Source organism: Mus musculus, chromosome 6 (assembly GCF_000001635.26).
Source record: "Mus musculus strain C57BL/6J chromosome 6, GRCm38.p6 C57BL/6J".
NCBI lineage: Eukaryota > Metazoa > Chordata > Mammalia > Rodentia > Muridae > Mus > Mus musculus.
In genome coordinates, this window is record NC_000072.6 from 100,521,862 (window position 1) to 100,535,651 (window position 13,790).

A 13,790-nucleotide genomic window follows, 5' to 3' on the forward strand; every position below is an offset into this window, starting at 1 on the left:
AAGCTGAGTCCAGGCCCTCAAGGACTGTCCCCAGAGTAGATCTGCCTTCTTCTGTGCTGCCAAGATGTCTCCAATATTGGTAGGGCAGTTGAGGGGCTGGGAAGGTGGTAACCATGGAACCCCTAAAACATGCTTCTTCCCCCAAAACTCTTAGATCTGGAACCTACTAGCCACGTTTGGGACACATGTCACCCCTGGGACACACCCAAATGTGAGTGCTTGCAGCCAAATGATGACAATGGCTTCCATGCTGACAAGACAAGAGCTGGGCTCTCTAAAGCTGTGCTCATAGCCAGTGTGACTGCACCCCTCCCCCAGGCCTTTCAATACAGATCTGGTTGCTAAGGAGACACTAAAGTCAGTCCACAGAGCTGGGTGGAAAAGACCCTTCCTGGAGGCTTCTCTGTGGGGGGTTGTGCTCTTGACATCTTGTATCTCAAGAATTATCAGATTCAGGGAGAGGTGTGTCAAGACTTTGCTAGAATGTTGTCTGTCCATCTAGCCATCTAACCATCAATTCACCCATCCAACTGGCCATACACACACACACACACACACACACACACACACACACACACACACACACGTCAGCCATCTGGCTATCTGACCACTATCCACCCGTCCCTCTATCTGATCATACATGCATACAGTTAGCCAGCCAACCAGCTATCTATCTGTCCATTCAGCTGTCCACTGTATATCTATTTATACATCTATCAACCAATGCATCCATCCACCCTCCCATCTCTCACTTCCTTTTCATTTCTCAGCTCTCTGACAGCTGGCCTCTTCCATGTGTCAGCTCTTGCGGGAGCTGTAGGGTTTCCTCTATGGCTCGTGCTGGGGGTCACTCTGCTCCTTAGTCTCTCAGAAGATGTTCCAAAGGCCGGCCACCTCTGTGGCTCTCTCACTGATCTGCACAGCTGCATATTGGGAAATCCCTCTTTCAGATTTAAAGCTACTCACTCTCCTTGCTGAATTCTAGTCTATAGATCCAACTACTCATTAGAGTCTCCTACTCAGGGGATTGGAGACCCTTGAGTAAGAATATAGCATCAGACCCCCACCCCCAGCTCCAAGACTTTCCTCTAGGATTGCTGGCTCTGTGCTGACCTCTGCTTAGTGAAGCAGGGACTGACCGTGGCCAGCTAGTCCCCCATATACATGTAGTCATAAAGCCTACTTTATGCCAGTCCCACTACCTACCTGTGCTGCTTGGGCTATATCATCATCTGTCACCGGCCCCCAAGGCCTGGTTGTCCCCAGGGACAAGAGAATCTGCATGTACACTAAGAGATGCTATGTGACCTTGCTCCTTAATTTAAAACTATTAGTTGAATAAAGATGCCAATGGCCTATAGCTGGGTAGAAGAGAGGTCAGTGGGGTTTCAGTCCTGGCTTGGGGTCTGAGGAAGTCCCCCCCCCCGGGGTGGGGGGAGGTCGTAGAAGGTGGAGAGAAGAGAAGATGCCATGGGGTAGGTGAGTCATGAAAACATGGCTACAAGGGTTGGCCAATTGGAGTTAAGAGCAGCTCAGATGGAACATGGCAAGTTATAACTCAGGATTATTGATATGGAAGTTCACATAATAGCATGGAGGGTAGATATCTGCCCAGCTCTAGTGCTTTAGGGCTTATTATAAATATAAAAGTTTTGTGTCTCTTATCTGGGAACTGAATGGTCAAAGTTGGGGTAAGAAATCCCCGATTGAGATTAAATAATACTACAACAGTCTCCCACGGTGTCCCACAGTGTCCCACTATGGTCTACCTCTGTGACCTCCGATCTTTCTCTTCTGGTCGTATCCTTCCCGAGTAGCTTCCTGCAACACTTGGGGATAGGCTAACATCTTTAAAGTGACTTTCAGACCTAGCTGTAAGCAGACCCTGCTTGACCCTGAAGCCTTGCATTGCCTGTATTACTCATGGCTCAAACCTGGACCTGAAACCTCCTGTCTTTGCACAGGGCCCTTTCCTCTACCTGGGAGCTCTGCCTCAGGCCTTCGCCTTGCCAGCTTCCCCAATTGCTTAGGTCTCTGCTTACACATCCATCCATACATAGTTTCCCTGGCTAGCACACAAGTGAAACAGCACCCCATTGAAGAGTAAGAGAACAAACGAGTGAATGAATGAATGAATGAATGAATGAATCAATCAATCATTCAATCAATCAACCAGATTTAGAAAAGGAAATTCCCAGAGAATTAGAAATTCACACAGGAGAGAGACACGAGTAGTTTTTAACCAATACATATTCTATTTTTGACACTGATTAGCCAAGCTAAAGTTTATAACTTCTACCTGATTCAGCTTCCTCAGAACTGACCACACAGGTCAGACGTGTGCTGAGCCCTGGAGGGAACTATAACTTAGCAGGCAAGATGGATACCAAATAAAAACATTAGCCGAATTGGCCTCGGTCTAAACCCTGACTCTTAGGACAAGCTGTACCCAGCTGGTGGTGCTATTTGAGATGGTTATGGGACCTCCAGGAGAAGCTTGCTAGAGGAAGTATGCCATTGGGGGATGGCTTCTGGGGTCAATGACCTCACCTTTCTCCTGCCTGGTATGCTTTCTCTGTCTGTGTTGCAGTCGAAGATGTAATCTCTCAGCTTTCTGCTGCCATGCCTGCTCCACCATGGAAGCCCAACTAAACTGTCTCTTCCTTAAGTTGCTTTTGCTATAAGTCACAGTGTTTATTACAGCAACAGGACAGGAGCTAATACAGGCAGGGACAGCAAGCGCCTTTGGAGTCCACGGACGTTTCCCCTCGATCTTTCTTCCCCTCTCTAGCTCTGGCTTTCTCAGGCTCTGTTCTTTGGAAGCTGGCCTCCGTGTTGTGAGAAAGCCCCGTTCACTCAGAGAGGATGTGTAGGGATGGTGTAGGAGGTCTCAGGCAAGAGAACACCCATTTATGAAATGAAAAAAAGTCTTCAGCGGAACTGTGGAGCTTTGGGTACAGTGGGACAGGAAGAAGCCATTCCTGGTGCACCACATCAAACCCCCAACACCTATAATCTGGGAGTGCAGACCTTGAGTGGTTGCCTTACTGCACTTTGGAGGGAGTTGTTGCGCTGCCTTGCCAAAAAGACGCCTGTACTTGCTTGGAATAAAGTGAACAAGTGAGGTAAATACATTCACAAGCTCCCATTGTTGTTGTTGTTTGAGACAGGCTCTGGATATATAGAACAGCTTGGCTTCGAACTTGGAATCCCCTTGCTTCAGCCTCCAGAGAAGGAGTTCTCACGCCCAGTTTTCTATTCCCTCCCCAGTGAGTCCTTAAGAGTGGCTGGGCCCTTAGTTGTGTGAACTTGGGCCCGTTATTGCTTGTCTCCAGGTTCTTAGTCTTCCCAAATATAAAACGAGGCGATGAGGCTGATTTATTTAATCACACATTAACATTTGTTTCCTTAGTGTGTATATGTTTTGGGAGGCCACTCAACTTTCGGGAGTCAACTGGGGATCGAACTCAAGTCTTCGGGCTTGGCAGCAAGTGACTTCATCCCTTAAGCCATCTCACCCCAGTTCTGTCAGGGTGCTTTCTAAGACCCAGGGAAGCTCGCAGGTTCTGCCAGTGTGCTCTACGGAATGAATCACCCAATTAAGAATGTGTCAGTTGAAATGGCAAGAGGTGAAGTTTTTAACTGAAATACTTGGTTTGGCCCCTAGTCTTTCTAGGAGGTAAACTGAAGGAGAGCCATTAGGAACACAGAAAGGCTCTCCAGATGCATAATTCATGAGTGGAGACTGGGGTTGACCCAGCAGGTCAAAGAGAATAAAAATGCCATAAAAATAAAATACGCTGTCCCTCCCCTCTGGCCCTCCTCCCTCTCTCTAGCTAATGGACAGGAAAGAGTGAATTAAACTGGAGTCCGGGTCAAAGGCTAGGTTACTTCATTCCAGAGCTGCCATTCCTGCCAGCCACTCCAATGACAAGACGCTGCAGATGTAGGGACACTTTTGTCCCCACCCTGGTGCTGCATCCTAAGTGATAAAGGTTCCTCCTTCCCTGGGGAGATGACCTCACCTTTTAATGGCTCGCTGACTTGGAAAGCACAGAAGATACTGTCCTTCCTCCCAAAGCTTTGGAGGCTTCCACCAAAGGACTAACCTGTTTCACTCAAGCAAAGGGCTAAAAGGGAGGCGCTGTAATTAGCATACTAACCTGTCAGGATCCACCTGCCCGTGATTCCCCAGCTCGCTCACCCATTCACACAACAAATATTTACAGAGCAGCTGTGCTGGGCAGGCCCCGGTGCCACACAGGTCGCTAGAAGGAGTTGACACTTGGTGTGCACGCCATTGATTAAGGAAGTACTCCAGGGGGTGGCTGGCAGGCAGTGTGGGGGAGCGGGTTGAGGAAGGGGAGAACTCCGAACAAAGGAGAGGCTTACATCCTGCGGGGAGTTGGGCAGTGTGAAGCAGAGCTCACAGCCTGTCTCAGCTCAAACCACGGACCCTGGGCTTTCAAACCTCCCCATGTGACCAAGGGTAGGGCTGCTCCCTGGGGACAGTGTGCTTTGTCCTGAGGTGGCCAAGAGCCATCAGGCTCCTTTATCCCAGCTCATGAAAAAGCGGTGGTGATATCGTCCAAATTCCTTCTTCCTCCGAACTCCCACCCCACAACCCCCGCTCCCGTGTGACTCAACTCTGATCTTGAGAAAGAGTTAAATAGAAGGAATCCCGTGCCTCCAAACCTGCTGTGGAGACGGAGTGGGAAGTGGAGGAGTCCAGGATCAGAGAAGCAAGCCCTTCTCCAGAGAGGAAGCCCTGACATTCCCTTGGCCTAAGCCAGGGATGTGGGTTCTCACAGGCTTCCATGGACCCCGAGGGAGGACAAAGTCAAGGCTCAAAGACCACCCCCACCCATCGTAAACAGGGCGTCTCAAACCAGACTCTGGTCCCCGTTTTCCTAAACTGTGCTGTGAGAAGAGTGAACCCCAAGCCTTTTGCCTCAGCAGATGTGGAACATCTGGGTGCCTTTGTTAGTGAATGCGCGGATGGCTCTGCCCCGGTCATCCTGGACTTCAGGCACCTCTGCTCAGCAGGGGTTCTCGGGCTCCACTCTGCACCCCAAAGCAGAAGGAGCAGACCTCTGAGTCAGCTTCCTAGCCATCCACGGTGCCCTCTCTGTGGCCCGGTGTCTTTGATGATAGGTCTATGACAGGAACTAAGACAGCTCAAGTGGGCTGCCTAAAAGGAGAGTCATTGTAGTTTGCCCCAGTATATTTATCACTGCCCCTCAAGGTTGACCTGGTCTGCCTCTGTCCCAGCTGGCTCCTGCTTCTGTAGAGTCACCTGAGCCTGGCTCATTGGTGAAGAGGGACGTTATGCTGGGTCCTAAAGCACGTGTCACTGTATGTTTTTGACTTCAGGATGGGCTTCACCCTACTTCATCCACAGTGAGCAAGAGCAGGAAGAACAATAGGAGTATACTTCCTGTCCCAGCTAACTGGTGCTGAGAGACAGGCAACCTAGAACTCTTCTCCACATTCTAAACTCCTCCCACTATGCCCCGCCTTCCTCTATTCCCCACCCCCCAACATGGCTGCACTGAAGCGTGAGCCTCAGCCTCAGTGTTTGTAGGGAATGATCATATTTTAACCCTAGCAGGGTGCCACTGCACCTTGACTCCAAACTTGAGGTGTTCCAGAGGGTCCTTGAGCGCTGCCATTCGAGAGGCTACCATTTAGGTCCATGGCTTTCTCCGTGCACAGGAAAGGGCACTCTGTGAGGTTCTACAAGGTGACTCTCTGCCTAGCTTTACCGGCACCAGGCAAGTAAGTCCTCTAATATGGCCTTAAGGGGACTTGGGGCCACCTACCACCTCCTACTCATCCCAGTGTGAGCTGGGGTTACAGACGTGCGTGGCACCCCTAGGTGCTGGGGATCAGAAGTCAGTGCTCAGACTTGTGCAGTCTGACCTGACTGCATGAGCGTCTCCCAGGGCTTCCTGTAAGTAGAAATAGTTTCGTATCCAATTAGACTCGTCATAGATACTTGTTACCCCTAGTTCAGAAAGATCAGACAGACAGACAGATGACAGACAGACAAGATACCTACAGATAATCCCAAACCAGAAGAAACAACTATAAAAGTATTTTTATAAACATGTGCACACACATCCTTGTATGTACATAAACAGAATTTTTTTTTACTGTAATCACCTCGTTCTCTATAAATTTGTAACAGAAGGGGCCAAGAGACTGCTCAGAGATTAAGAGCACTGGCTGCTGTCTCAGGGGACCTGGGTTTTAGTCCCAGGACCCACAAGCTAGTTCATAACCATAGATGACTCCAGTTCCAGGGCACCTGATGCCCTCTTCTGGCCTTCACGGGCACTGCACATATGTCGTGCACAGATATATACGCAGGCAAAACCCTCATACACATAAAATAGAAATAAATAAATATTTTAAAAACATGACAGAAATCACCCATATCTATAAACAGGTCCATTATTTCTCTTCCTTGATAAGGTTCGAACCCAGGGACTTAAACACTCCAAATGTGCACCCAGCTACGCCTACAGCTGGCCCTGTGGCATTACTATGATGCCATCATCATTTCAAAGGGTGGCCACCATATGACTGATTTGGCTAACTCTAATAGGTAGGCATTTTCGACTCTTTCCTTTCTTGCTGGGCTGATCAGCAGTGATTCTGGGAAGGCTTGTGGAGGCTGGAGTTCTGTGTTCTTTGGTGCTCTGCAAACTTCTTTCAGTAGCAATCAAACCAAGTCGTTCTCACTGAAAGTGGAGGCCAGGGAATAGGGCCCAGCTTGCAAAAGCTGCCACCGAGCCAGTGTGGAGACAGGAGTTAGGAACCCACAGGAGTCGACACCTAGGGACGGATCCATCAGCCCTACCCCCACCTCACCGCCAGTTCCCTTGGCCACTTGGATAGCTGCCAGCCTGTCTTGGGAGATATCATTTCCTTCCTTTGTAAAATGTGTGTGGTGAGGGGCATGCCACAGTCCCCTTAAGTCCTGAGGTATTAGTACAATGGCGAGGGAGGGCATGTGGTGAGACAAATAGTGAGCTAAAATATATACGGATTTGCAATTTTGTCAAAAATCCCTTAGGGTCAATGCAGAAGGCCTAAAAGGCTACTCATGTACGATTTTTAAAAGTCATGAAATTCCTGAGACAGGATATTGCTCTGTAGCTCAGACTGGCCTCAAACTCACAATCCTCCTGCCTCAGATTTGGGAGTGCTGGGATTGAAGCCACCTAACCTTGTGCAGCCTTGGAATGATTTAAAGCATATCAAAGCATTGCCCAGAAACTCCATGCTACCCCACACCAGGCTGTTAGAGGTGAGGCTGTAGCTCGGTCAGAAGATTGCCTGCCTAGCATGCACAGGTCCTGGGATTGATCCCTGACACCACAAGAACCAGATATGGCAGGACACACTGGTAAATCACAGCTCTTGGAAGGTGAAGCGAGAAGTATCCGAAGTTCAAAGTCATCCTTAGCTGCACAGAGTTCTAGGTCAGCCTAGGATGCATGAGACCCTGTCCCAGAAAAGAAGAAAGAAGAGAAGGGGAGGGGAGGGGAGAGGAAGGAAGGGGAGGGGAGGGGAGGGAAGGGGAGGGGAGGGGAGGGGAGGGGAGGGGAGGGGAGGGGAAGAGAAGAGAAGAGAAGAGAAGAGAAGGAAAAGAAAAGAAAAGAAAAAAGAAAAGAAAAGAAAAGAAAAGGAAAGAAAAGAAAAGAAAAGAAAAGAAAAAGAAAACCCCCTGCTATCTTTTCCTTTTCTAGTGGTTCTGACCTCACTCTCGGGCCTTTGGTGTGGGGAAAGAGCCTGCAGCCAGGACAGCTACTGCTTGAGGTCACTAAGGTAAGATAAGCCTGATTAGCTTCCCCTTGAGACAGGCTAACATCCCTTGGGGCCATCTGCATTGGTCCTGAGTCTCCTAGCAATCTGAAGCCAGGGTCTCATGGTGTCCTGTCTCCTTTCCCAGCTGTGCCCAGCTGTGCCTGGTTCACAGCTGCCAGTTGCTCCTCTGTGTGGGGTGACACTCTCCCAGTCTCTGTAATGTAATATCCAGAACATGAAGGTTTCAGCCTTGCTGAAACCCACATGCTCGGCCTGTTCCTCCAGGGACTAGGTTCAGAGTCAGACCCCAGCAGGGCATGGCTGTAGCTCCAAGCCTGTCTTGATTTGAAGTCCCTGAGAAAAGAGGCAGAGACTGTACCGCACGTCTCAGGTTCCCTAAGAACTGGGAGATCCATCTCCAGTCACGTTTTCTGACTGTGGGGAGAGACGACAGGGGATCCATTTCTTCTGGGTGATGTTAACACTCTTTCCCCATAGCCTGGGCCTCAGAGTACGATTAGGGGAGGAGATTGGGGGATCATAGAAGAAAAATGAGCAATTTCAAAAGTGGCAGCCATTTTTCATTTTCCACACTTTAATCCACAGAAAGGCCTTTTAAAGGGGCATTTTCTTTCTCATTTGAAAAGTCGTGACATCCCTCCCAAGTTTTTAACTAAAAATAAAAAAGCCACCATTTATTCATTTAAAGACAGATTCTGAATATACGGCCAAGGCTGACCTCAAACTTGTGAACCTCTTGCCCCACTCCTCTAACCCTCTAAGTCCTGGCCTTCTTTACTTTCTCTCTCTTTCTCTCTCTCTTTCTTCCTTCTTTCTTTCCTTCCTTCCTTTCTTCCTTTCTTTCTTCATTTCTTCCTTTCTTTCTTCCTTCCTTCCTTCCTTTCTTCCTTCCTTCCTTCCTTCCTTTCTTTCTTTCTTTCTTTCTTTCTTTCTTTCTTTTTCTTTCTTTCTTTCTCTTTCTTTCTTTCTTTCTTTCTTTCTTTCTTTCTTTCTTCCTTAAGCATTCACGGAAATCTAAGAATAGCAAGTATCTAAAAGTGCTAGCCATTGCAAAAGCAGCTGTCACTTATGAGATTTCTAGCCTGGTTTGGGTAGTTTGCAACAATGTTCACATCAATTACATTATAAATAACAACGTCTGTAGGGCCAAAGCAATGTTATTAATATTTCATATGTTTAAAAAAATCTATTGACCTGGAGTGGTGATGCAGCCCTAATCCCAGACCCCAGGAAGCAGAAGTGGGGAGATCACTGCACACAGTCTACATAGTGCATTCCAATAGCCTATGTAGAGAGACCTGGTCTCAAAAAATCAAAACCAAAACCAAAAACCCAATATTGGGATGGAGAGAGACGGTATGGTAGTTAAGAGCACTGGCTACTTTTCCAGAGGACCCCAGGTTTGGTCCCAGCACCCACAAGATGGCTTACGACCACTTGTAACTCCAGTTCCAACGGATCCAATGGGCTCTTCTTAACTCGTTGTATACCTGCAAGCATGGGGTGCACAGACCTACATCCAGGCATGTGCACATACACATAAGGTCAATAAAAAAATAACATTTTAAAGCCCAGTCTAATAGAAGTGGAACAGTTTTATTGAGTTTAAATGCTCTTCTGATGACTCTCCATTAAGTAATCCCATTAAGAAAATCCCACAATAGAAACTATGTATATGATAATAAACTGCTGGTCACGTGAGCATCCTGTGAGCAGAGTCTCCAGCAGGAAAGCTCACACGTACCCAAAAGCCGGCTCCCGCCTCTTCCCACTCATGAACTCCCAAGGCAGCATCTCCCACTCTCCACCAGCCCTCTTTGTTTTAAAATTCACATCCATGTGATGGTGTAGCTTGTCTCGGGCTGTCTTCTGTTGCTATAAGAAAATGCCTGAGGTTAGTGCTATGTAAGGAAAACAGGCTTACACACACACACACACACACACACACACACACACACACACACATTTGGTGGTGGGGTAAATGTTCAGCTATTAGTAGGAAAGGAAACTAAGGTGAACTGTGAGTTGATTGGGGGCCACAGACTGGGCAAAGCAGAGGTGAACATGGAGCCATGGTCCACTGGTTAAGGCAGACGCCCCAGAAGCTCTGTCTATAGCCAGCAGGTTGGCCTCGAATGCTCTTCTCTGTGCAAGTATAGCTTGAAGAAAGTCTTTACTACTGGGTAAAGGAGACAAAGGAGAGGAACAGGTAAGAAGGCTGTGGTATGTCCGTTGTCGTCTGTGGGCACTGGCGGCCCTCAGGACGGAAGAAGCCTTGGTAACTGCAAGTCACAGGCGAGGTCTCTTAACTCAGTTCCCAACTATATGGGTTCACCAGGGCAACATTTTCAGAGGAAATCAAATAAATTTAAATCCAATTTTCAATGCACTCAGAACAGGATTAAGTATGATCAAGATGTTTTCTATTCGCTGGGGCAGAGATTCCCAGGGCTCAGTGCCCTCCACAGACAGCCTTCTTCCTTTTACACCCCCCCCCCCCCCACACACAAACCATCTCCACCCCTTCCCAACCTCTCCCCTACAGTTACAGTATCCAGTGTAGCTGGCCTGTCCCAGGGACTGTTCTGGCATTGCCAGCAATGTTCTAAAAGAAAGGGGATGTTCTTACCCGCAAGGGGAAGAGAGACGCTGTCTCAGGGCCACCGCACTGAAGGCAGAGGAAAGGTCTGCATGCTGGCGGCCCCTGAATTTGTCACCTATTGTCCCCAAACTTAGAAGAGCGTTTCTGTGGGCAGGGGAAAGATCTGTGTGCGGCACTGGCTGGGGAATTCAGCTGGAAGATGGAGGATTTCCAAGGTAACCTCTCTCTGGACTGGTTCCCTGGCAGGGAGGGCAGCTGCCTGGCTGGCACTGTTGCCTGTAGGGCCCGGTTCCAGTCAAGGGCTCACCCAGTGGCACAGGCAGGGTTACATTTCCTCAAAGCTCTTCCGGGTCTCAGAGAGGTTCTAAGAGACAGCAAGCAGGGCTACCTGAGGCCTGGGCTCACCTCTGACCCACAGACTAGCCACACTACAGGACTGTGGGAAGAGAAGCAGAGGGCTAGGTCTGCAGAGGGGGCCCTGCTAAGAGAGGAGCCCTCAGTCGTCTTTGTGCATTGAGTTTTGCTGATCCACGAGACCTCAGCTCATACTGCCTCACTGACTTAAGTTATGCTAGGCATCGGACATCTATGCACCCTGTTTCATTCATTCCAAAAAGGGGAGGAAGAAGTGGGAGCAGATGGGGGAGGAATAGAGAAGAGGGGAAGAGGAGAGAGGGAGGAGAAAAGAGAAAGAGGGAAAGAACACTTAAAGAAGTAACAGGAAGGGAGGAGCTTGGGGACCATACATTTCTCCCCATTTTCCAGATGAGAAAATGGAGGCCTGGAGAACTGAAGAGCCTGTCCAAGACCAGCTAATGATCAAGGCACAGAGTGAGAGTGCTTCCTTCCCCTTGGCCCCTCACCTTCCCCTTTGGTGAGCTTGTTTGTCTGTACTATTCTCAGGCCCTAGTATAGGGAGAGTACCCCTTGGCCCTTACTTAGAGAAACCCCAGTTTCCAGAAGCCCCGCCCCAACAACGTACTGCCGCCTCTGATTTATTCAAAGGAATGCTCACAGCCACCGAGATCTGCTTCCCACCGTACAGGAGGCTCTCCTCTTCCTGGCCACCCTGAAGGTCCAACTCCCTTCAGAATGCTCTGGTGACATTAAAACTCAGATGTCCTTCGGAACAGAGACCTGCATGAATCCTGTACTCGCCGGTGCTGAGGTGGGGGTGGGGAATGGGGCTGGGGCATGACCTCAAAGACTACCACACAGCCCCCAGAAGTGGCTTCACTACAGCACCCAGCCTTGTGGAGACCCCCATCTTTCACTGGCTGACACAGTGCAGGAGCGCTGCCTTCCCAGGCTGTTTATTGCTTTAATGTGTCAGCGTGGGTAACAGAACGCAGGCAAGGAAGGCTTAATTATAAAAAGGAATCTTTTCAAGACATTTTAATTCCCTCATTTTTTTCCCTTCCTGACAAGAACTCACACACGTGCACCAAAAAAAAAAAAAAAAAAAAAAAAGTGAATTTAGTTTAATTTGGGGCTCTCGAAATCACTGCTAACGTGATTATTTAATCCCCTTTGGTTCAGTCTTAGAAGTACACATTTTTTCCTGGTTAAGATTTTCATTTGTTGGCAGCAGTAGAGTAAGGAGGTTGGAAGTCTGAGTTCAGGAGACAACCTGTCTGCCTTACAATTCTGCTCCGAACTCTCATTAGCTGTGGGGGTTTCTGACTCAAACATAGCCTGGAGGATTAGCAGTGAGAAGGCATTAGGAGTCAAGACTGTTCGAGTCTAGTTGAAAGAATGTGATGATGGATTAATGATGTCTGTCACAGATGCAGGCTTGGTGGACAGTTGTGTATGCCTCATAGGTCTGTCTGTTGTTTAGGTCATTCCAGGTTTGGGCTGCCCTTAGGATAGATGGCCTCCTCTGGAGTAAGTTCTATTCCCCCGCGTCTGCTCTCCTTCCCTCCTCTTTCTACCTCTCACTCTGCTAATTCCTCTTTCTTTTACTCTTGTGTTCTTATCATCGCTGGAATTCCTGTGAAGCTTGCTGAGGGGACAACTCACTCTTGCCTACGTTCTCACAGACTCCCTCTCTCCCTCTCCCTCTCCCTCTCCCTCTCCCTCTCCCTCTCCCTCTCCCTCTCCCTCTCCCTCTCCCTCTCCCTCTCCCTCTCCCTCTCCCTCTCCCTCTCTCTCTGTAACCTCACAGTTCATCCACTTTCTCTCTTCTACAAGCTGTTGTCCAACAGTATTCCCTGGGGCCAACTTTTATGGCTGACTGACATAGGAAGGGCTGTTCTCCTCAGGAAATCCCACTGTTTAGCCTGAGCAGGATCTTGCCCCCTGATAGTCACTAGTAAGTTCCTCCGCAGGAAACAAAACACAGCATTTATGGTTCCACATTCGTGTTAAAGCATTCTTTACGTGAACTCTGTAAGCTTCTAGAACCTAGTAAAAGTCACTTTTAGATTTAACTCCATCCTATCCCAAGCCTATGGGTTGCCCTGGAAAAGCAAGACACAGGGGCTTACAGTCTTTGTGACTATTATTACAGACAGACTCTGCTGACTGAAGATGAGCTATGGTCACAGCTGATGCCCAGGGTTCCCTCATTGGCTGCCCTTATTACCATCATATGAGTAAACTGAGGTTCAAGGCATGAAAAGCCTTCCTCAGTCTATGCCTCCCCACCTCATGCATTCATCTACGCCAGAGGCTGCTTCATCTAACCATCCCGCCCCAGCCCAAACTCAAGAACAAGGAAGATGGAGTTGGTGTCTAGGGCTCAAACCACACAGTGAATAAGGATCAAAGCAATATATTGCAAGAGTCTCTGAGGACACATACTGGTTCCCAGGCCCAAAAGGACAAAGATTTATTTAAGTGGGGAATAAGTGTGTCCATCAGAAGAAGACTTGACTCAAGAAGGAGCCCTACCTAAACCACCGAGGCCTGGGAGAGGACTCCGGGCCTACTCTGCCTGACTGCCCTCTTCTTTGAGACTATTAACTCACTAAATTATTACTTATGGGCACCGATTGATTGTCAGCCTCATTGTGGGGCATTGCCTGGCACCCAGAGAACCAATGCTGGTCAGGAAGGAAGATGGAGGCAGATTTACTGTGCATCAGGGCCTGGACTCTGGCCAAGACCCCTTCTCATAGCACGCTCACGTGCTAATGCGCCTTTGGAAATTTAGCAGTGTAAGGTATTTCAGTGGCCATCAGTTAAGTCCCCCGTCTCTCCTTTTATTTCCTCTCCGTATTTAAAAAAAGATTCAATTTTATGCCTACTTAATTTTGTTCCCTCAGAAGCGCCCCCGGGACAAGTATGTGGATATAGTCGGTGTAGTTAGGAGGTCCAGGGATATTAGCAGGCAGGTAGGGACAGAAGA

At 48.6% G+C, this 13,790-nt stretch overlaps 1 long non-coding RNA gene across 1 annotated transcript; it reads left to right on the forward strand.

The window, feature by feature from the left end:
- Positions 1-5,538: 5,538 nt before the first annotated feature.
- On the forward strand, positions 5,539-11,565 carry 1700049E22Rik (RIKEN cDNA 1700049E22 gene). Its single transcript, NR_040525.1, has 4 exons — positions 5,539-5,778; positions 7,758-7,836; positions 11,204-11,269; positions 11,444-11,565. It is a non-coding gene; the product is annotated as an RIKEN cDNA 1700049E22 gene (long non-coding RNA).
- Positions 11,566-13,790: the final 2,225 nt, after the last annotated feature.